The sequence below is a fragment of the Schistocerca americana genome, chromosome X (genome assembly GCF_021461395.2).
Source record: "Schistocerca americana isolate TAMUIC-IGC-003095 chromosome X, iqSchAmer2.1, whole genome shotgun sequence".
Taxonomy (NCBI): Eukaryota; Metazoa; Arthropoda; class Insecta; order Orthoptera; family Acrididae; genus Schistocerca; species Schistocerca americana.
The window spans coordinates 263262575-263286497 of NC_060130.1; the positions used below are offsets into that span (position 1 = coordinate 263262575).

Genomic DNA, 23923 nt, shown 5'->3' on the forward strand with positions numbered 1-23923 from the left:
ACATAAAACAGTTTCACTAGCAGCACTCGGTCTCTCTTCTCAATAGCCGTACTGTTCACTCGTGTCTGGCCTATCAAATGACAGCGCGGATGATATACCGTCATATAAACGGTGTAGAGCACCAGATTTGCACCTGGTGGCCAAAATTGGAACTATTTTTTTTCCACTGCCATCTGTTCCGCATTGTCGCATTAAAATATCTACCAAGTTTCATTGCCATACGATAATTACAGTTCACACTGGACCTCTGTCAACAGCTGCACTTCAATTATAACCATCCGGTATATGCTGTGTTGGAACGTGTAGTTCAAAAAAATGGTTCAAATGGCTCTGAGCACTATGGGACTTAACATCTGAGGTCATCAGTCCGCTATAATTTAGAACTAAACCTAAGGACATCACACACATCCATTCCCGAGGCGGGATTCGAAACTGCGACCGTAGCGGTCGCGCGGTTCCAGACTCAAGCGCCTAGAACCGCTCGGCCACACCGGCGGGCGGCACGTGTAGTCCATCAGTATAACAGGCCAGTGAGACTAATGGCTGAAACACTACCCTCTATGCCGGCCGGAGTGGCCGAGCGGTTCTAGGCGCTTCAGTCTGGAGCCGCGTGACCGCTACGGTCGCAGGTTCGAATCCTGCCTCGGGCATGGATGTGTGTGATGTCCTTAGGTTAGTTAGGTTTAAGTAGTTCTAAGTTCTAGGGGACTGATGTCCTCAGCTGATAAGTCCCATAGTGCTCAGAGCCATTTGAACCATTTTTGAACCACCCTCTATGTGCCAACGTAACGTAAGCCAAAACAAAAAGTTCCAAAGAATTTCAACATGAACAGTTTGTTGTCCGAGAAGCTCCGACAGCCGTCATTACGATTTGAGGCGCTCGCTTCACCAACAGGCGGCATCCCCATCGCCTAGGAGGCGCGGCTATCGCATCCGCGGTCATGTGGCCGAAAATAGTCCTGGTCGTATCCTTCCACTGCGACTGTATTTAGGACGCCTCACGGCCACAGTAAGGCCAATTGGAGTCAACGCAGGATTGAGGAATCATCGCCTCTAGCAGCCGGTACTTCACCACGAGCAACTCTCTGCAGCCGTGACGTCAACGGATTCCAGCGCCATGAGTTTTTCATTGTGATTGTGGATTCCGGACAGCCGTCCTAACAGTGACCTGTCTGGAACAGAAGTCACTGTTAAGTTCACCGTGATAATGTTTCACTACGAACCTCTAATTTCACACTTGTCAGTGGTTATATGCATATTTATAAGACGGTCTGACGATTTTCCGATTGATCAAAGGAGTGGGTTTCTGTGATTTAATCAGCTACAGCCCTTGTGGGTTAATGAGAAGCGGCTTTGCTTTTGCTAAAAAAGTGTTTATTGTTATTCATCTATCTCCGGGATTTTTCTTGCGTAGTAAGCCCTTGTCAGAGCACTTCCTTCGATTACACCCCGATATGTTCGACTGACTTCAGTAGGCCAGTCTAACCAATACACAAGATTTTATGCAAACGCGAAGCATTGGTTCGTTATCTGTGGACAGGAACGTTGTGATATTGTTGAAGAAAAGCTTTGAGTCCAAACTACTGCCATCCTGAGGGAGATACTTCTTTTTTTTCCTCCTCCTCACATTAAATATTAGAAAATGTAGCCCGTATCTTTACCCAGTTGTTGCGTCGTGATCCCACCCTTTTCTGCCTGATTATGCAACAATTTTGACGTTCCATGAGTAAACTTCGATTGGCCATTCCTTCTAGAGATTCTCATTCCAGATTAACTGATTCTGGCACATTCTTTTATTGAGGCAGTAATTTTTCATATGTTATTGTTTCACTTCTAACCCTGTCTGCAATCACACAGCCTTTCGCTCTTTTAAGACATCTAATTTATTGTACTTGCATTCTTTTTTTTTATATCTATTTAAAGACCCAGCATATGATGCTATGTATGAGCTTGGGGTCAGCTATCTTCTTATAGAATGTTATTAATGTAACCCAATAATTGCAACACATACAATAAAGTCCTGTAATTGGGAATTAAAATGCAAGCACTGGTGATATCCTATACCAAATTTGGTGGAACGTCAAGGTAAAATAGTATACAGGGTGAGTCACTAACTATTGCCACCGAAAATAACTCTGGAAGTATGATAGGAGCTGAAAAATTTGTGGGACAAATGTTGCATCCGACAACGGGGGTCATAATATGACGTTGGTTTTTTGTTGCTAGGTGGGGTCGCTAAAGAGATATGAAGGTCAACTTTGTCTTTTTAAATGGGATGCTATAGATTGGTACTTATTTTCTGATAGCTGCTATCGAGACGAATCCAATGATGTGTAATAGTAAGGTCTTTGAAAGTCAACGAGTGTCACAAAGGTGGCATGAACGTCCATTTACAGAAGGTATTCGAAGTGATGACCACTCGTATCAACGCAGTGCTGCAATCTTCTTATCCTGGATTGGGTGGTATTCCTTATCACATCGGCAATTATCGAAGCACATGCTCTGACAATTCTCTCTCGCATATCTTCAGGTATAGTTGGAACGTCTTTATAAACAATGTCTTTTACCGAATCCCCACAAGAAAAACTCCAGAAGCATCAAGTCCGGCGAACGAGCCGACCACGACACATCTCCTCTGCGTCCAATCCAACAATTTGGGAATTGTTTCTGCAGCTCATTTCTAGCCATCAGCGAAAAATGTGCCGGCACCCATCGTGTTGATACCACATTCTTCTGAAAGGCGGGCTCCATATGGTTCCCAAGTTGTGCAGCGACCGTAATCCATAAAATTACCAAATAAGCAGCACCCAGTCGCAAGATCATGTTTTCTTTATTTACTTTTGCAAATCTATTTTAACTGATTAACAGCCATCATCGGTGCTTTCAACGTGTATGTTCCCTGAGTAATAACTCATCTGTAAATGGACGTTCATGCCACCTTTTTGACCTTCGTTGACCTTCAAAAACCTTACTATTACACATCATTGGATTCGTCTCGATAGTCGCTATCAGAAAACAAGTGCCAAAATAGAGCATCCCATTTTTTAAAAAAATTGACCTTCATATCTCCGACGCGACTCCACCTAGCAACAAAAAACCAACGTCATATTATGGCCCCCGTTGTCCCATGCAACATTTGTGCCACAAACGTTTCAGCTCCTATCATACTTTCGGAGTTATTCTAGGTGGCAATAGTTATTGACTCACACCATAGCGATATCGGAAAATCACTTAGGGTTCAAAAATGGTTCAAATGGCTCACAGTACTATGGGACTTAACTTCTAAGGTCATCAGTCCCCTAGAACTTAGAACTACTTAAACTACTTAAAACAAAGGACATCACACACATCCATGCCCGAGGCAGGATTCGAGCCTGCGACCGTAGCGATCGCGCGGTTCAAGACTGTAGCGCCTAGAGCTTAGGGATTAGTGATATTTAATACATTAAAAATTACAAACATGCATTTTTTTTCAAAATGTATACATAAATAAATACACAAACACATGCAGTGGCTACCGAACAATACTGCAGTTTGTAATAACGAATATAACAGAAATGTTACCCACCTATAGGATTCCGGACAACTGTAAAGAAAAGAAGCCTGTCTTAAGAATATTATCTAAAGAAACAGACTAATAAAAAGACATTAGAGATGATAAACGAACACACACTCTAACATTGCGCAACTAATTGCAAATACTCTTACTCTTGGACTGCTTACTACACCCTACAGATTGTGGAATCATTAATCCATTGTCAAGCCAATACTGAAAGATAGTGACAAACATATCCATGGATAGTCGATACATAGAGACTTTTTGTTCCAATTGAAATGTGACTTAGATATAATCAATACTTTCGTTGACGTGACGTGGGCTCTTTATCTTATAAGCTATATTTTTGTAGCTACATTTTCAACGTTTCCTGTGGTCTTGTTAAAGGGCACTGAATCCATATAAAATTACAATAGTCCGCTCTCAAGGAGCTTGTAAGCCACTAACATATAGATAGGGAATACGCAAAGCTAATTGGTTTGAGATTTCAGCGAAACCATAGTATCAATTGAAACTTCGTGGCAGATTAAAACTGTGTGCCCGACCGAGACTCGAACTCGGGACCTTTGCCTTTCGCGGGCATCAGCGCACACTCCGCTGCAGAGTGAAAATTCTCATTCTGGAAACATCCCCCAGGCTGTGGCTAAGCCATGTCTCCGCAATATCCTTTCTTTCAGGAGTGCTAGTTCTGCAAGGTTCGCAGGAGAGCTTCTGTAAAGTTTGGAAGGTAGGAGACGAGGTACTGGCAGAAGTAAAGCTGTGAGTACCGGCCGTGAGTCGTGCTTCGGTAGCTCAGTTGGTAGAGCACTTGCCCGCGAAAGGCACAGGTCCCGAGTTCGAGTCTCGGTCGGGCACACAGTTTTAATCTGCCAGGAAGTTTCATATCAGCGCACACTCCGCTGCAGAGTGAAAATCTCATTCATAGTATCAATTTCATAAAACAATCACAGCATTTTCTGACACTTTTTAAGTTACCTAAGGCTCTCCGCAACATAGTGAAAGAATGTTCAACAGTTTCCTTGGTTTCGTGTTGCTTCCTGGGGAGGTTCCACGTAAAGGCTAGTTACTACCTTAATTAGGTCAACCAGTATTCTGCTCAGCCGTTTTCTGTTCCTTTCCCTATTAACAGCTGCGGGCGTAAGACACTCCTGTAGTGGATTTTTTCTGTGCGTAATTTGGTCAAACTACTTTTACTTACGACCCAAAATTCAACCTCCCAGTGGGCTATCGTGATTCGTTTCTTAGTTATTGTGGGCTTCAATCCGAAGACTGGTTTCATGTAGGTCTAGCTGCTATTCTATCCTGTGCAAGCCCCTTCATGTCTGAATAACTACTATAACCCACATCTTTCCGAATCTGCTTACTGTATTCGTCTCTTGGTCAACCGCTATGATTTGTACCCCCCACACCTCCCTTAAGTACTACACCGGTAATCCCTTGTTGTCTGAGGATGTGTCCTGTCTACAGAACCCGTCTTTAAATCAAGTTGTGCCGAACATTTATTGTCTCTGCTCAGTACCTCCTCATTAGTTACGTGATCTACCTATATAATCTTCAGCATGCTTCTGTAGCACCACATTTCAAAAGCATCTATTCTCTTCTTGTCTAAAATGTTTATCGTCCACGTTTCTCGTCCACACATGTCCATACATCACACAGATACCTTCAGAAAAGACTTCCTGATACTTAAATCTATATTCGATGTTAACAGATTTATGTTCTTCAAAAGGCTTTTCTTGCCATTGTCAGTCTACATTTTATATCCTCTCTACTTGGCCCTCATCAGTTAATTTGCTGCCCAAATAGTAAAATTCATTTACTAATTTTAGTGTCTCGTTTCCTAATCCAGTGCCATCAGCATCATATAATTTTATTCGACTACATTCCATAATCATTGTTTTGCTTTTGTTGATGTTCACCTTATATCCTCCTCTCAAGACAGTCCATTCCATTCAACTGCTCTTCCAAGTCCCTTGCTATCTCTGACAGAATTATTATGTCATCGGAAAATCTCAAAAATTTCATTTCTTCTCCCCGAACTTTAATTCCTTCTCCAAATTTTCCTTTGGTTTCCTGTACTGCTTGCTCAATGTACAGATTGAATAATATCTGGGACATACTACAACTCTGTCTCACTCTCTTCTCAACCACTGCTTCCCTTTCATGTTCTTCACTCTTATAACTGTTGTCTGGTTCCTGTACAAATTGTAAACAGCCTTTCGCTCACACTCTTTTACCCCTGCCACCTTCACAATTTCAAAGAGGGTATTCCAGTCAACATTGTCAAAAGCTTTCTCTAAGTCTACAAATACTGTAAATGTAGTTTTGTCTTTCCTTAACCGCGGCCGTTGAGCGGTTCTAGGCGCTTCAGTCCGGAACCGCGCTGCTGCTACGGTCGCAGCTTCGAATCCTGCCTCGGGCATGGATGTGTGTGATGTCCTCAGGTTTGTTAGGTTTACGTAGATCTAAGTCTGGGGGACTGAGGACCTCAGATGTTAAGTCCCATAGTGCTTAGTGCCATTTGAACCATTTTCTTTCCTTAACCTATCTTCTAAGAGAAGTCGTCGAGTCAGTATTGCCTTGCATGTTCCAAACTGAATTCTCCTGAGGTCGGCTGTTACCAGTTTTTCCATTCTTATATAACGAATGTGTCTTCATATTTTGCAACCATGATTGTTTCAACTGATAGTTCTGTAATATTCACATGAGCACAAACTTTCTTTGGAAATGGAAGTGTTACATTCTTCTTGAAGTCTGAGAGTATTTCGTCTGTGTTATACATCATGTACACCAGATGGAATAGTTTTGTCATGGTTGGCTCTCCCAGAGCTATCAGTAGTTCAGACGGATTGTTGTCTACTCCATGGGCCTTGTTTAGAGTTAGGTATTTCACTGCTCTGTCAAACTCTCGCAGTATCGTATCCGCTATCTCATCTACGTCCTCTTCCCTTTCCATAATATTGTCAGTACTATATTTCTATCTGAGCACTTGATATTCGTACAGATGCTTCTCTTTTCTCCAAAAGCCGCTTTAATTTTCCTGTAGGCGGTGTCTATCCTTCACCTAGTGAAATACGCTTCTAAATTCTTACATTTGCTCTTCATGTATTCTCATTTTTTAGAAGTTTGTTTTCCCTTTCGAATACCTCAATGGCTGCATTTTTATACTTTCTCTTTTGATCAGCTTAACTCAATATCTTCTGTCATATCGAAGGATTTCTTCTAGGCTTTGTCTTTTTACCTGTTGGATCCTCTAGTGCCTTCACTATTCCATCTCTCAAATCTAACCATTCGTCTTCTATTGAATTCCTTTCCCTTATTCTAGTCAATCGTTGGCTAATGGTCCCTCTGAAACTCTCAACAACCTCTGGTTCTTTCAATTTACCCAGGTTCCATCCATTTAATATCCTAGCTTTTTGATATTCCTTCGGTTTTTATCTACTGTTCATAACCAATAAATTACGGGCAGAGTCCACATCTGCCCTGGAAATGTTTTACAATTTAGAGGCTGGTTCCGAAATCTTTGTCTTACGATTATATAATCAGTCTGAAACCTTACAGTGTCTCTAGGTCTCATCCACGTATGCAAACTTATTTCATGATTCTTTAACCAAGTGTTAGTGATTATGATATTACGCTATTTACAAAATTCTACCAGGCAGCTTGCTCTTTCATTCCTTTACCCCAGTCCATGGTCTCTTCCTTCTCTTCCTTTTCCTAATGTCAAATTCCAGTCCCCTAACCCAATGATATTTTCGTCTCCTTTAACTATCTAAATAATTTCTTTCATCTTATCATATATTTCTTCATTCTCTACATGACCTGCGGAACTAGCTGGCGTACAAACTCTGTGACGGGCGTAGGCTCCATGTTTACTTGGCTATGATAATGCGTTCACTGTGCTGTTCATAGTAGCTTACCCGCATTCCTATTTTCTTATTCATTATTAAACCTGCTCCTGCATTACCCCCATTTGATTTTGTATTTATAATCCAATATTCACCTAAAAAGAAGTCCTGTTCCTCCTTTCACCAAACTTCACTTCTTCCCACTATATCTAGCTTTAACCTATCCATTTCCCTTTTTAAATTTTCTAACCTATCTGGCGGATTAAGGGATCTAACATTCCACGCTCCGACATGTAGGACGCCTTTTGTTTCTTCTGATGACATCCTCTTGAGTAGTCCCCGCCCGCAGATTCGAATGGAGGACTATTTGACCTCCGGAATATTTTACCCAAAAATATGCCACTATCATTTAACCATACAGTAGAGCTGTATGCCCTCGGGAAAAATTACTGCCTCAGTTTCCCCTTGCTTTCAGCCGTTCACTGTACCAGCACAGCAAGGCCGTTTTGGTTGACGTTAGAAGGAAGATCGGTCAATCATCCTGACTGTTGCCCCTGCAACTACTGGAAAGGCTGCTGCCCCTCTGCAGGAACCACCCGTTTGTCTGGCCTCTCAACAGATACCCCTCTGTTGTGGTTGCACACACGGTACGGCTAATTGTAGCGCTGAGTCACGCAAGCCACTCCACCAACGGCAACGTCAGATGGTTGATGGGGGTCTACTGCAACTGAAATCCTTACTGTGACCACACTTCTCCATCAGATTGGTTCAAGTGCATGAATTCTTCCACGGACAGCCTTTTTCATTATCCACTATTTGTAGCCGTATATCACAGACGAAAAGTTCGTTCCTCTGCCTTTTATTTCATAAGTAACCATTGTGCAAAATGACCGTAGACTATTATAAGGAAGGATGGAAACAGAGCAATCACTCGCTACCTCATTGGTTTCCTGGTATACTTGTATATTCAGATATCGATTATAAATAGCTATCTTCAGTGCTAAAATATAAGGAAATTGCAGAATCAAACTGATTAACGTAAATAAGAAAAACACTACATTATCAATGATCCATTCTACTCAACATACATGTTTAGTGAGTAATAAGCAAACAAACTCACAATAGTAGATACCACCATAAAACTTCACTGGTGTAAAGGCAGAAGAAAACGTTGTCGTTTACAACAAATACAGCAGCTTCAGTTTCTGTCATGTAGCCTACGGACCGTCCTCTATATTACAAAAATAACTAACACAGTTTCATTTCAATATAGTAGTTGAAAATCCTTTTTTAATAAATAATATTAGCAAGTGCACTGAGGTGGCAAAAATCATAGGATACCATCTAATATCGTGTCGGACCTTCTTTTGCAGCAACTCGACGTGGTATGGACTCAAGTCATCATTGTTTAGAAACATGTACCCCATTAATGGCTGCAAAGGGTCTCCAAGCAATCGAACGTAACCATCTCCAGTCAATTAAAGGTACATCTGAACCAGAGGACGCAATCCATCCCATGTAAACACAGCCCACCTCATTATGGAGCCACTGCCAACTTGCACATACCTTCCAGAATGAGATTTTCACTCTGCAGCGGAGTGTGCGCTGATATGAAACTTCCTGGCAGATTAAAACTGTGTGCCGGACCGAGACTCGAACTCGGGACCTTTGCCTTTCGTGGGCAAGTGCTCTACCATCTGAGCTACCCACGCACGACTCACGGCCAGGAAGTAAAAGTTTGGAAGGTAGGAGACGAGGTACTGGCAGAAGTAAGGCTGTGAGGACTGGCCGTGAGTCGTGCTTGGGTAGCTCAGATGGTAGAGCACTTGCCCACGAAAGGCAAAGGTCCCGAGTTCGAGTCTCGGTCCGGCACACAGTTTTAATCTACCAGGAAGTTGCACATACCTTGTTGACGACCTGCGTCCGTAGCTTCGTGGGGTCTGCACCACACTCGAAACCTACCGTCAGGTCTTACCAACTGAAATCGGGAATCATCTGACCAGGCCACGGTTTTCTAGTTGTCTAGGGTATAGCCCATATGATCACGAGCTCAGGGGAGGGGCTGCAGGCAATGTCGTGCTGTTCGCAAAGGCACTCGTGTCGGGTTTCTGCCACCATAGCCCATTAACGACGAATTTCGTCGCACTGTCCTGACCTATACGTTCGTCGTACGTCCCAATTTGACTTCTGCGGTTATTTACGCAGTGTTGCTTGTCTGTTAGCACTGACAACTCTACGCAAACGCCGCTGCCATCGGTCGTTCAGTGAAGGCCGTCGGCCGCTGTTCGTGGTGGGAGGTAATGCCTGAAACTGGGTATTCTACGCACACTCTTGACACTGTGGATCTCGGAATATTAAAGTCCCTAACGATTTCCGTAATGGAATGTCCCATGCGTCTAGCTCCAACAACCATTCCGCGATCACAGCCTGTTAATTCACGTCGCGCGGTCGTAATTACGTCAGAAATCTTTTCATGTGAATCACATGAGTACAAATGACTGATCCGCCAATGCACTGCCCTTTTATACTTTGTGTACACGATACTGCCGCCATCTGTATGTGTGCATATCGCTGTCCCATGGCTTCGTCACCTCAGTGTAGGAAGGGAAATGATTGCAGTAAAACTTCATTTATATGTTTTCCACCTATAAGTTTTTCTCACTTATACTTTTTTTCGTGTCCCGGCGAAATATCCACAGTGTGCAAAAGTTATGATGCAGTGTTTCAGAGTGGGTTGCCGGGAAGTGGATTGGTAAGGCCGATGTTAGACTATAACAAAATTTGATAGTGTAATAAGAAACTTTGTCAAAGTTAGGCAATGGTCAAATTTTCTTTTATCAAATCTAGCACCTCGCCTCAGATTTAGATAATGTTTATCAATATAACTCCCAAATTTACATGGAGCGTCGCATATATAACGAAACTGATAGAAATATTCGGGGCAGATGAAGCACTGTGTAGCTTACGACATCCTGAATACAAAACAGAATAAAAAGTGAGAGCTATAAAAATAATGCGGATACTATTAGCCCTGAAATACGGCCAGGATATATCCCCGAGAATATAAAGAAGAAAATCTACAACATCCCTGGAATTAAAAATTTTTTTATGACTGCAGTAAGTATTAAATTTATTTGCCTTCGCATATTCCTCCTTCAGTGCGTAATAAATAGTTTCAAACGTTTCTGGTATTATTTTCGTCAATGTGCACTGCAGCATAAGAGCGCTATACCGGTAATGTAAACTAGAGTAGCTAGATGGTTCAGATGGTTCAAATGGCTCTAAGCACTATGGGACATCTGAGGTCATCAGTCCCCTAGACGTAGAACTACGTAAACCTAACTAACCTAAGGACATCACACACATCCATGCCCGAGGCAGGATTCGAACCTGCGACCGCAGCAGCAGCGCGGTTCTGGACTGAAGCTCCTAGAACCGATCGGCCACAGCGGCCAGCAGAGTTGCTAGAAATCGCAGTATTGCGGTAAGTCTGTCTTTTGCGGATGTAGCGTTTCGTAGGAGAGTGTTCAGCTTCGTAATAAGAGGAGCCACTTCCTTGAGCACACATTGAAATGTACTCTCGTTCATTCCCAAAGGGATTTTCATGCAACTTTACGTCCTCGACCTGCAGCTCCCGTAGCAAATTTTGTTGTATATCTTTCGCATCTCGCCGTGAAGTCCACGGCTTCACCCAAGTATGTTTCCTTTTCTTCTGCTTCTCTTGCAAATGCAACGGGAGTGCAGGCAATTGCAGACCAGGTATAATTTTACTTACGGCATTGGTGGCGTAGTGTGTTGATGTTGGCAACGACCATTCATTGCTGGGAATTCATTTCGCCAAGAAGTAAATAATTAAATCTGTTCTTGCTCTATGGTTGACAGATTCTTGTATGTACCCTTGTCCGCTAAGTAAATTAGTTATACTCGTAAAATGAACATTTCATAACAAAACATTTGCGTTATATGCAGATGGTGTTGCCAACATCAGCACACTACACCCCCCCTACCGAAAGTAAAATTGAACTGCATAGAACAGTATTAAGTCGTCGTCGGCCGGTTTGAAGGAACTTTGACGAAATATTTGATGACACTGTAATGCCGCCTTTTGCCCCACGACAAAGAAAATTTGATAGTATAATACCGGCCTAAGCTCCAATTATTAACACGGCACCGCGGTTGTCAACTAGAAAATCACTTTGTTGCCAGCATCCGAATCCAGCTAACACTTAATTTTTAACGTGACAGACTTGAGATTGTTTTATCAATTGAGAGATACACAAAAAAGTATAAACTGCAATGATAGAGTCGTCACAAAAACCAGATGTTATACAGAGGCTGTACACTATTGGAAAGTACAGTATTGGAAAGTACAGTATAACGAATAAAGCTTACTATTACGGCACTGGTGATGGCCATAGGGAAGGTTGGTAGTAGGTGTAACACTCATTTGTTTTCCAGAAATTACACGACTTCTGCTGAACTAGGGCACAACTGGACAAGAATTGTTGCATGTCACCCGGGAATCCCGAAACTCACCACACCTCGTACTGCATAGGCTATAGTACCGTATTACTGTATTTCTAATTATTTTTAGAACTGGTAACATGAGTCGAAGAAAAACGAAAAGCATTACTATCGCTGAGAAGCTACGAATTTTGAGAGTCATGAAGGAAAATAGTAATCGAAAGCGAGTGGATAATGCCAAGGAAATATAAATTTCTGCGTCTACTTTAAATCTTATAGTAGCAAAGGCAAAGGAAATTGAAGATAGTGCATGTGTGTTCGGATTTTCTACTAGTAAGCGGACACCCATTCAGGGCGGGAAATACGAAGACGCGGAAGATTGTTTGTTGCAGTGGTTCAGACAACATAGAGCAGAAGGCATTCCTATTAGCAGCCCAATGCTTTGTGAAAAAGCAAATGAATTTGCAATTCGACTCGGTGTGGAAAATTTCAGTGCTTCATCAGGTTGCCTGCACAAATTTAAGGTAAGACATGGCATCAGCTGTCAGAATGTATGTGGCGAAAGCAAAGGTGTCGAACCTGAGACAGTGCGAGATTGGAAGGAAACCCGTTTGAAAAAACTGACATCCCAATATGCTCCTAAAAACATTTTCGGTGCGGATGAGACGGGCTTGTTTTACAATGTAATGCCTGACCGCACAATGGCATTCAAAGGCGAGAACTGCCAAGGAGGAAAACAAAGTAAACAACGTGTAACAGTGCTGTTATGTGCTAACAGTGATGGGAGTGAGAAACTCCGCCGGCCGGAGTGGCCAAGCGGTTCTAACCGCTACAGTCTGGAGTCGCGCGACCGCTACGGTCGCAGGTTCGAGTCCTGCCTCGCGCATGGGTGTGAGTGATGTCCTTAGGTTAGTTAGGTTTAAGTAGTTCTAAGTTCTAGGGGACTGATGACGTCAGAAGTTAAGTCCCATAGTGCTCAGAGCCATTTGAACCATATTTTTTGAGAAACTCCCCCCACTTACGATCGGGAAATTTGCCAAGCCCCGTTGTTTTAAGAACATTGTAAAGTTTCCCACAAAATACACGAGTAACAAGAAATCGTGGATTACGACAAAAGTTTTCGAAAGCTGGCTTCGAAGTGTCGATGCGAAAATGGGTGCAGGAGGCCGGAAGATTTTATTGCTCATAGACGAGTGTGCAGCACATCCTCCCCTAACTTCTGTAGAGGACAAGGGGTTATTTTTAGGAAATATGGTGCGAAATTGTGTTTTAGTGTGTTTCAGTGCGCGATGCGCCAGCCTCACGGCAGACGGCGGACGAAGGCTGGCCGGCACGTTATACAGGTGACACAGTTTTGCAACGAGCGTCGGTATGTGCGTACGTACGCGGCAGCCATCAGAACGCAGCATTAGCAGAATTACGTAGGCGCGGGCCGCGTGTGGCGCGGTTGCGTTAGCCAACTCATCGAGAACCTTCTAATAAACACGCCGCCTCGTAACCGGCGGATTCAGCAACGGCCTGCACTATTTAAGGGCATCAGAGGTGGGCGTTGGCATTCGGTTCGACCGATTGGGCGTTCGATCGCTGTCATGTCGTCGCCATCAGTGACGCTGTCCCTGAGGACTGGCCGGCGGAGGGCGTTGCCCGCTGCTGCACCGGCGACTCCCGGCGTCGTCACGAGCTGCCGCATCTGCGAACTGGCCCGGGCCTCGTGCTGTTAACCTCCTACCACCTGCACAGCCGCTGACCGAGCGCAGCGTCGCGTTCCCCGGACTGCGTGCATCAGCACGTCTCCACCACGACACGAGCGGTGGGGCTGGGCTACCGGAAAATGTATGGGAAGAACCAACAATAAAGAGGAAGATTGCTAAAAACAGCCACCTTCTTCTACCCAGCCACGCTCTACAACCCCGACCATGTCACCCGCTCCGGTCATCCTGTTGCAAGGGGTGTCAGTCGGGCAACCTGTGCTTCACACACTCCTGTTACAATTGGTGACAGTAGTGATCTTCTCCCTGGATTTGGAGGAAATTGTAGCTGGTAATCGATGAGGGTATGTGGTTCCTGAGAAGGGCAACAATGGATCAGCAACTCCTGCAACATGACAAGTAAGTGCCAATTTTTCGTTTGGTGGTTTGCCTGAACCTGTAGCATAGTCCATCTTCCCTTCCTGTTCTTCTTTCTGGGCTTACTTTAGTCTTGATTCGATAGCTGGTAGTGATGGAGCAGTCTGTGTCAGCAGAGGTGGCTATTCAGCAGCTAATTGAGCGAGTGTCGGAATTAGAGATAGAGCTTGCTCGGTCTAAAGAAGCGAGCAAAGAACAGTTTCCTCTTAATGCAGTAATTCTTGACACTAACGCTGTGCCTTTGGTCACCCCTTTCTCGGGAAAGGCTGCGGAGGATGTTATGATTTTTTTTTTTGAGAACCTTAGCACGGCCGCTAAATTGGGAAATTTAGGTGCAGAAACACTTTTGCATGTGGCTAAGTTGAAAGTATCTGGGGATGCCAGAGCGTACATTACATGCCATAAAGAATTAAGGGATGCTCGGACATTTGAAGTATTCAAAAAAGGGTTGCTGGAAAGGTATCGGAGGAAAAATAGTCTAAATATTATCGGGAACAATTGAATAGAATGTATCAAAGGAATAGGGAATCAATAGAAGCTTTTGTAGATGGAATTCGAAAAATTAATGTTAATACCTATGAGCTAACAGATTCTGATAGGGTTAATGAAGCCATTCTGCAGGAAGCTGAGCAGAGGGCACTAGACGCATTTTTGCGGGGAATACAACCCGAAACCTCCCGCAAGATTAGGATGGAATTCCCAAAGACTCTCAATGAGGCAGTCAGAATCGCTGTGGCGTAAGAAGAAGTTGAAGCAGGAACAAAGACGCGGGACAGGAAAGCAGTGTTTAATGCAGAAATAAAATGTTTCTGATGTGGTCGGATGGGACACTGAAGGCTAAAGTAGCACATTTAGAAGGGCAAGACAGAGAAGTCATGGAGAACCTTTTGACGGAATTTAAAGAGTTATTTAATTCTCATGGTCCACTGCCCGCCACACCGTTAGTTCAGCATTACATCCCCACTGGGAATGAAGCACCGGTGTATAAACGTCCATATCGGGTTCCAAAAAGTTGACAGCCTGTCATGGAAGAATTTATTGATCAGCAGCTTAGGGATGGGATAATAGAAACAAGTAGTAGTCCCTGGTCCGCTCCTGTGGTAATAGTGGGTAAAAAATCACCTGATGTGGGCTCAAGGCATATCGTTTTTGTTGTGTTTATTGTTTCCTGAATCAAAAAATAGTATTGGATGCATACCCAGTGCCTAATATCACTGAAACTCTGGATAATTCGGGGTCAGTGTCGGTACTTCACGACCTTGGATCTTCGAAGCGGGCACCACCAGTTGGAGGTCGCCCCAGAAGACCGACCAAAGACAGCTTTTTCAACACCTGCAGGTCATTTTCAGTATCGGCGAATGCCTTTCGGACTCAAAAGTGCTCCGGCAACCTTCCAACAGTTACTAGATAGCGTGTTACGAGGGCTGCAACCTAATCAGTGTATGGTACGAGGGCAGTTCAATAAGTAATGCAACACATTTTTTTCTGAAACAGGGGTTGTTTTATTCAGCATTGAAATACACCAGGTTATTCCCCAATCTTTTAGCTACACAACACTATTTTTCAACGTAATCTCCATTCAATGCTATGGCCTTACGCCACCTTGAAATGAGGGCCTGTGTGCCTGCACGGTACCATTCCACTGGTCGATGTCGGAGCCAACGTCGTACTGCATCAATAACTTCTTCATCATCCGCGTAGTGCCTCCCACGGATTGCGTCCTTCATTGGGCCAAACATATGGAAATCCAAAGGTGCGAGATCGGGGCTGTAGGGTGCATGAGGAAGAACAGTCCACTGAAGTTTTGTGAGCTCCTCTCGGGTGCGAAGACTTGTGTGAGGTCTTGCATTGTCATGAAGAAGGAGAAGTTCGTTCAGATTTTTGTGCCTACGAACACGCTGAAGTCGTTTCTTCAATTTCTGAAGAGTAGCACAATACACTTCAGAGTTGATCGTTTGACCATGGGGAGGGACATCGAACAGAATAACCCCTTCAGCGTCCCAGAAGACTGTAACCATGACTTTACCGGCTGAGGGTATGGCTTTAAATTTTTTCTTGGTAGGGGAGTGGGTGTGGCGCCACTCCATTGTTTGCCGTTTTGTTTCAGGTTCGAAGTGATGAACCCATGTTTCATCGCCTGTAACAATCTTTGGCAAGAAATTGTCACCCTCAGCCACATGACGAGCAAGCAATTCCGCACAGATGGTTCTCCTTTGCTCTTCATGGTGTTCGGTTAGACAATGAGGGACCCAGCGGGAACAAACCTTTGAATATCCCAACTGGTGAACAATTGTGACAGCACTACCAACAGAGATGTCAAGTTGAGCACTGAGTTGTTTGATGGTGATCCGTCGATCATCTCGAACGAGTGTGTTCGCACGCTCCGCCATTGCAGGAGTCACAGCTGTGCACGGCCGGCCCGCACGCGGGAGATTAGACAGTCTTGCTTGACCTTGCGGCGATTATGACACACGCTTTGCCCAACGACTCACCGTGCTTTTGTCCACTGCCAGATCACCGTAGACATTCTGCAAGCGCCTATGAATATCTGAGATGCCCTGGTTTTCCGCCAAAAGAAACTCGATCACTGCCCGTTGTTTGCAACGCACATCCGTTACAGACGCCATTTTAACAGCTCCGTACAGCGCTGTCACCTGTCGGAAGTCAATGAAACTATACGAGACGAAGCGGGAATGTTTGAAAATATTCCACAAGAAATTTCCGGTTTTTTCAACCAAAATTGGCCGAGAAAAAAAATGTGTTGCATTACTTATTGAACTGCCCTCGTATATTTGGACGACATAATTGTTTTCTCATAGGACGTGCAAGAACATGTGCGCCGTTTGCGCAAAATTTTCGATCGTCTGAAAGCAGCGCAGTTAACTCTTCATATGGAAAAATGTCATTTTTTTGTTGCAAGAAGTCCGTTATTTAGGTCATATTATAGGACAGGAGGGTGTCCTCACGGATTCAAAACTTGTAGAGGCGGTAATGAATTTTCCGACATGTACAAAAGTAAAAGAGCTGCAGTCTTATTTATGTCTCAGCAATTTTTACAGGAGGTATATTCCGAAATTTGCGGAAATTGCAAGGCCCCTCACGCAGTTGTTGAAGAAGGGAGCAAAATTTCACTGGTCACAGAATGCGAAGAGGCTTTTCAAGAGTTAAAAAATTTGTTAACATCTAGTCCGCTTTTGGCTTTTCCAGATTTTAGTAAACAGTTTATATTATCTTGTGACTGTAGAAGTTTTGCTTTGGGTATTGTATTATCTCAGGAAATAGATGGGCAGTAACACCCGATAGCATATGCTTCCGGACAGCTAAACAATGCAGAAAAAATTACCCAACAACCGAGAAAGAGTTATTGGCATTAATTTTCGGAATAACCTATTTCCGGTGTTATTTGTGTGGACGACGTTTCAAGGTGATTACTGACCATGCAGCACTTAAGTGGTTGTTAGGGCTTAAAGACCCAACGAGTAGATTAGCTAAGTGGGGTTCGCATCTTAGTGAGTACGATTTTGAAGTGATTCATCGACCGGGTAAATCGCATGGAAACGCGGATGGTCTGAGTCGTAAAGTATGTGCCATGGAATGTACAGGAATAAATGAGAACGAATGGGTGGAGGCACAAACCGCCGGCACAGATTGTCAACGATTTACCTCGCAGCAACAGTTCATCGTGGAAGACGGGATATTGTACCGTAAAACTAGAACGGTCCACGCATAGTCGTACCAGAAAAATTACGAAGCGAAATTTTAAGGCAAGCACATAATTCAATGTTTTCTGGTCGTTCGGGTCGAAGAGCAACGGAAAAGAGGGTAGCATAGAGTTATTGGTGGTCAGCAGATAGGCAAGATGTCGATCAGTATGTAAAGAATTGCATTCTGTGTGCTCAACGAGCGGAAATGAGTCATCAGAAAATTGTGATGCAACAACTACCGGAAGCGGACAGACCTCTCCAATTACTTGGCGTAGACGTCTTGGGACCGTTTGTGCAAACACCAGTGGGTAATCGCTATGTTTTAACAATAATAGATCACTTTTCGCGCTATGTGTCTATGACAGCTATTCCGGACCAGTGAGCCGAAACAGTGGCTCGCGCAATGGTACATCAATGGATATTGAAATTCGGAACACCTGAAACTATAATTACAGATAAAGGGACAAACTTTATGTCCGATTTGATGAAACAGCTATGCAAGTTGTTGCATGTAAAGAAATTGAGAACGAGCGCGCTACACCCGCAGGCTAATGGTCGGACTGAGAGAGTTCATCGTACAATAGCTAAGATGTTAAGTTATTATGTAAATTCGCAACACAACAATTGGGATACCCTATTGGCGTTTGTAACCACGGCGTATAACTCAAAAGTGCATGAAAGTACAGGATTGTCTCTGTATGAAGTACTGTTCAGTCCGAAGATGCCATCTCCGTTTGAATTGCTCAAGACCCCACCAGGAACCGATATTTCAGCTGTTAAGGATTTATCCACAAAGTTGAAAACAATCTGGTGGAAGGTGAAAAAAATGAACACTAAAGCGTTAGAGAGACAGGACGAAGTTCACAACAGAAAGGCGGCTTTACCCAAATATCATGTAGGACAATTGGTGATGATGACTAATCTGTATGTGCCAAAAGGCAAAACGAAAAAATTTGTATCCCATTATCAAGGTCCTTTCGAGGTGATCGAGATGACAGCGCCAGTGAATGTAAAATTACAGCTTCCAACTCGACCTACTATTGTGCATGTGAGCCGAATTAGGCCTTTCAAGGGGAATTTTGAGGAACTTCCTTCATGGTCCGCAGTAACTTCTAGTGGAGAGAAAGATGAATCTAAGAAAAAGAATAAGAAAGGAGTAGATAAACAAGAGAACCAAGTTAATTGTGGAAGCGATCAGACATGCTATTATTCTCTTAGGCCACGCGTAAAAAGGAAGAGCTAATGTGAGTTGTTTTTCTTTTTAGGCGTGACGTTCTGGTAACACCAGCAGTTCCAGCGTCATGGGTTGCACTGAAGAGGAAAGAGGGAAGGTGTGCACTATCTCTCAACATAGTAATTCTGTTTTGTTGTTGCAACTTAGCTGAAGCCCTGAAGGTATGTCCTATATCAAGTGGTGTATTGTTCTTGCAACAAGCGGACGTAATTATGTCCAGACATCAATGGACCTTAAGGGTGGACTGTAATATTTGGGTTGTTGAAGACGAAATCTGTAAATTAGAGGATACATTTAATGAACTTCATTCCATGGTGGCTAATCAGTCAAGGTTTAATGACACACAGGGGGAATATCAGCTACTACAATCAGCTTTTGCGCGCTTACAAGCTCAGTTGCGGCAAACTGCAGGGTTAATCCCGCATATCCATAGGAAAAGAGGATGGTTGGACGCAGGTGGCCGTATCCTAAAAACTGTTTTTGGGACCGTTGACGCGGAAGATATCAAAAGTATTAATGAAATGCTACAGCAGGTACAGGATGATGTGAATAGCAACCAGGGTATGCTAGATCTTCACACAACCCAATTAGAGAGTTTGGAGAATGATGTAGTTAATAATACGCGCCAATTGCGAGCTTTGGCCGCGACCTTGATGTCCCACATTAAGGTCACAGCCGACACAACCAATTATGACTTGGGTATAATCAAGTACCGGTTGGATAACATCGATTCACAGCTGATAATCGCTAAGATGCTCCGTTTTCTTGCTGATAGCATTACGGAAGCATGCATAGAAGCCACGGAACTACAGGAAGGTTTGTTGCACGCAATGCACGGGCACCTAACCCCGGTACTGTTACCTTCGGAACAACTTCAGGAAGGATTACGGAAAGTTCAATCGGAACTGCATGCATCCCTGGAGCTACTGAAGACATTAACAGACGAACACTTATCTCTGTACAACAAAATGGCCACTGTTACCAGTACGCGGACGGGTACCCTGCTGAGGATTCATATCATAATACCATTAACATGTAAGAATTGTAAATTTGAATGTTACGCTTTGCATACGTATCCAGTGAAGTGGGAAATTTTGAAGAAATTCGTACAATTAACCATACGGGAAATACTGTGGCACGTAACAGACGAGCTCATGCGTTCCACACTGCACAAGACTTGCTGCGTTGTCGACAGGTCCAGTTACCATCTGTCCCGCGAAATTGTTACACACTATTCCCAAATCTTGTGAGTATTCTCTATTTCGCTCTCAAGAACCAGTCGCTGAGTGCCCTAAGGAAATTATAGCAGGCACAGTGCAGTTCTTTCAGCAAGTGGGTCCACATTGGGTATTTTCAGTAATGGAAAGCACAGTCGTTATTTGCGTTTGTTACGAGCAGGGTAAGCAAGGGAGTACGCAAGGCATAGAATTGCAGGGGCAGGGACTGTTAATTAACGGCACACAGTGTGGCATTTCAAGGCCAACCTTCTGTTTACCAGCCGTGATTACTGGAGCTACAATCATGAACATAACACGCACATTGATCTATGTTCCCGACCAACCGGTCCAATTCGTCACAAAAGAAAATCTCACTCTTTTGAATAGCACATTAGACCCGCCATTGCTCGCCTCTTTGGACCGTACGCTAGCATCTCAGAATGGACGTATAACTATGGAACATCTTTTTCAACAAGTGCATGAGTGCCGTAATGAGCTTAAGCAACGCTTACTAGCGCCACCTGTATTTTTATCTTTGTCATAGGATTAGTGTACTATCGGCTCAAGAGGAAGGTAGCCCAAATCCCACCCCTTCTAACCTTTAACCTGAGGGGCAGACAAAATCACTGAACAGTTGTGAGGCACTGCAGCAGAACATTGAGTAATGTTTATGAACAAAGATTAGACTGAGGTAGAAGTGAATGAAAACAGTGTAAATAGTGAATCAATCGCATTTTGTGATGTTTGTGAAGCGAACGGTAGTTGTTTTGACTTTTTGGTTGAATTCGGGGACGAATTCTTTTCGTATGAGGGAGGAATTGTAGAGGACAAGGGGTTATTTTTAGGAAATACGGTGCGAAATTGTGATTTAGTGTGTTTAAGTGTGCGATGCGCCAGCCTCACGGCAGACGGCGGATGAAGGCTGACCGGCGCGTTATGCAGGTGACACAGTTTTGCAACGAGCGTCGGTATGTGTGTAAATGTGTGGCAGCCATCAGAACGCATCTTTAGCATAATTACGCAGGCGCAGGCCGCGTGTGGCGCGGTTGCGTTAGCCAACTCATCGAGAACCTTCTAATAAACACGCCGCCTCGTAACCGGCGGATTCAGCAACGGTCTGCACTATTTAAGAGCATCAGAGGTGGGCGTTGGCATTCGGTTCGACTGATTGGGCGTTCGATCGCTGTCACGTCGTCGCCATCAGTGACGCTGTCCCCGAGGACTTGCCGGCGGAGGGCGTTGCCCGCTGCTGCACCGGCGACTCCTGGCGTCGTCACGAGCCGCTGCGTCTGCGAGCTGGGCTGGGTCTCATGCTGCTAACCTCTAACCACCTGCGCAGCCGCTGACCGAGCGCAGCGTCGCGTTCCCCTGAGTGCATGCATCAGCATGTCTCCACCACGACATGAGTGGTGGGGCTGAGCTACCGGAAAACGTATTGGAAGAACCAACAATAAAGAGGAAGATTGCTAAAAACAGCCACCTTCTTCTACCCAGCCACGCTCTACAACCCCGACCACGTCACCTGCTCCAGTCATCCTGTTACACTTCCTATTTGAGAAACGTGACCATGGAATTCTTTCCAGTGAATTGCACGAGTGAACTTCAGCCACTTGACCTTGGAGTAATACATAATTTCAAGTTGCATTATCGCAAAATGCTCCTTCAGAGTGCCATCAGGTAAATATCGAAAAAAAGGAAGAAATGAAAATAAATATTTTACAGGTAAGATATTTACTTGCCATTTATTTCATGTTGAGCTACTGGAGCCAAAGAACACTTCGAGAAATTGTTAATGAATTTGTTTCTTCTGATAGGCAATGCACTACATTGCAGCTTTATGGCACAGAGTTTCAGACGATACCATTCGGAACTGTTTTGGAAAAGCCGGATTTGGAAATTAAATCCATGATCATGGTGGAAATGATCATACTGACGTTACTTCACCTAATAATGAAGAATGGAATCGACTTGAAGAGCAGGCATCTTTTGAGCATTACGTGAACGTTGATGAAAACCTCATCACTACAGAATCCATGACTATCGCTGAGATAGTTCAATGTGCATTGCGGGACTTGGACGAGGAAGAAACTGACGATGAGGATAACACAGAAGACCCTCAGCATTCCTCCGTGACGTTTAACAATGCAGTAAATGCGTTAGAAATAATTAAACAATTTGTGACGCGCCACGATGTTTCTGACGAAATACTAACAGAGTTATCATGGTTTGAGGGTACAGTGTATGCTATTGCCACGTCAAGGAAAAAAACAAACAAAAATTACGGACTTTTTATGAAATGACGTTTCCTTCTGTGTAGAGGTTTACATTTTTTGTTATGTCTTTGTTAAGTATGGTACCTAGTAAGCCTATATAACGTTTTGTGGAATGTAATTTTTTTATTTACAAAATTTTTCCTTTGTGTTTACCAATTAATTTGATAGTATGGTGCTATAATTCATATATATGTTTTTCACACTTATACTTTTTTTTCTGTAGCCCGTTGAAAAACGTATAAATGAAGTTTTACTGTAATTCATTGGATTTCTGGATCAGAAACAGTGGAGTTAAAACCAACGTCTTTAAATAGAGATTTAAGTTTTGCCGAAACTGAAATGTTTTTTTACTCCCGGAAAAGGTTTTCTCCTTTTTCATAGGCCACAATATTGCATTAGAAACTGAGCGAAGTGGCACAATGGTAATACATGAACTCGCATTCAGAATTAGGGCGGTTTAAATTACTGTTCAGCCATCCAATTATAGATGGTCGGTAGTTTCCCTAAATAACTTTGAAAAAGAACACAGCTGATTTTCTGTCCTATTTTTCCCAAATCTGAAACTGTGCTCCTCCTGTTGACGATGCGTTAAAGCCTAATCTTCCTTCGTTTTATTTCGTTGAATCTTTGCAGACACACTGTTTGATGTTCGTCATTCACATTATTTTGGTGTTGGAAATTTATTGGAAGTGAAACTTGCAGGATATTGTACATGTTTGGTGGTTAAGGAAGTTTTACCCAGTTGAAAATCGATTTCTGCGTAGTTTTAAGTGTGCAAATACTGCAGTTAAACTAGAACCTTCACGCCTTTGGAGATTTCAGCACCGACGTTTCTCCGCTTATGACCTTGAACCGAAGGAGTCTACTGATGTGTGTGAATAAAACTTGTTAACGAGCGCTAACATAAAAGGGAAATCTGCCCGCAGCAACTGGGTCAGAAAACACGTAACAAAGAAGGGGACTGTGGTAAAGTTAGGTGCTATGTATGCACCTTGGGGCCTTTGACTTTGCGTTCAGTGTTAAACATCACTATCTAAGTTAATTATATGGCCTGGAATAAACTACACTCTGTGTTATTACAGTAAACGAAACTGGCACAATTGAGCAAAAGCGACATCTAAACGACAACAAAAACTGCCAATGAAACTTAATGAAGCGCAAATTGGGTCAGTGCCGCAGTGCAAGGTGTTGTATATCATTTAAAGCCCTGGGAGTTCGCGTTTCGAGGAACTTACGGAATTACAATAAAATAGGGAATATATGTAAATCAGTCGAAAGAGGAAGTGTACCGTGAACAAGCAAAGGGATTAGCATTTCGTAGATGGAGGAAATTATACCAAAAGTGGTAGAAATGGAGGAAGACAAAGTAGTTAAAATTGCGTTAGTGAATCGAGAGAGAGAATAGAAAACGGTGGATTTAAAAACTAAATATTTCTTGCTTCTGCACAACAATACATTACGATAACGCTCGGAGCACAGGTAAAACACAAAAAAGTTTGTG

General features: G+C 43.4%; 1 protein-coding gene across 2 annotated transcripts in view; it reads right to left on the bottom strand.

Moving 5' to 3' along the window:
- The window catches only part of LOC124556078 (retinol dehydrogenase 13-like), a 205148-nt gene that overhangs the window by 34023 nt on the left and 147202 nt on the right, over positions 1–23923 (bottom strand). The gene's annotated exons all lie outside the window — the stretch shown is intronic.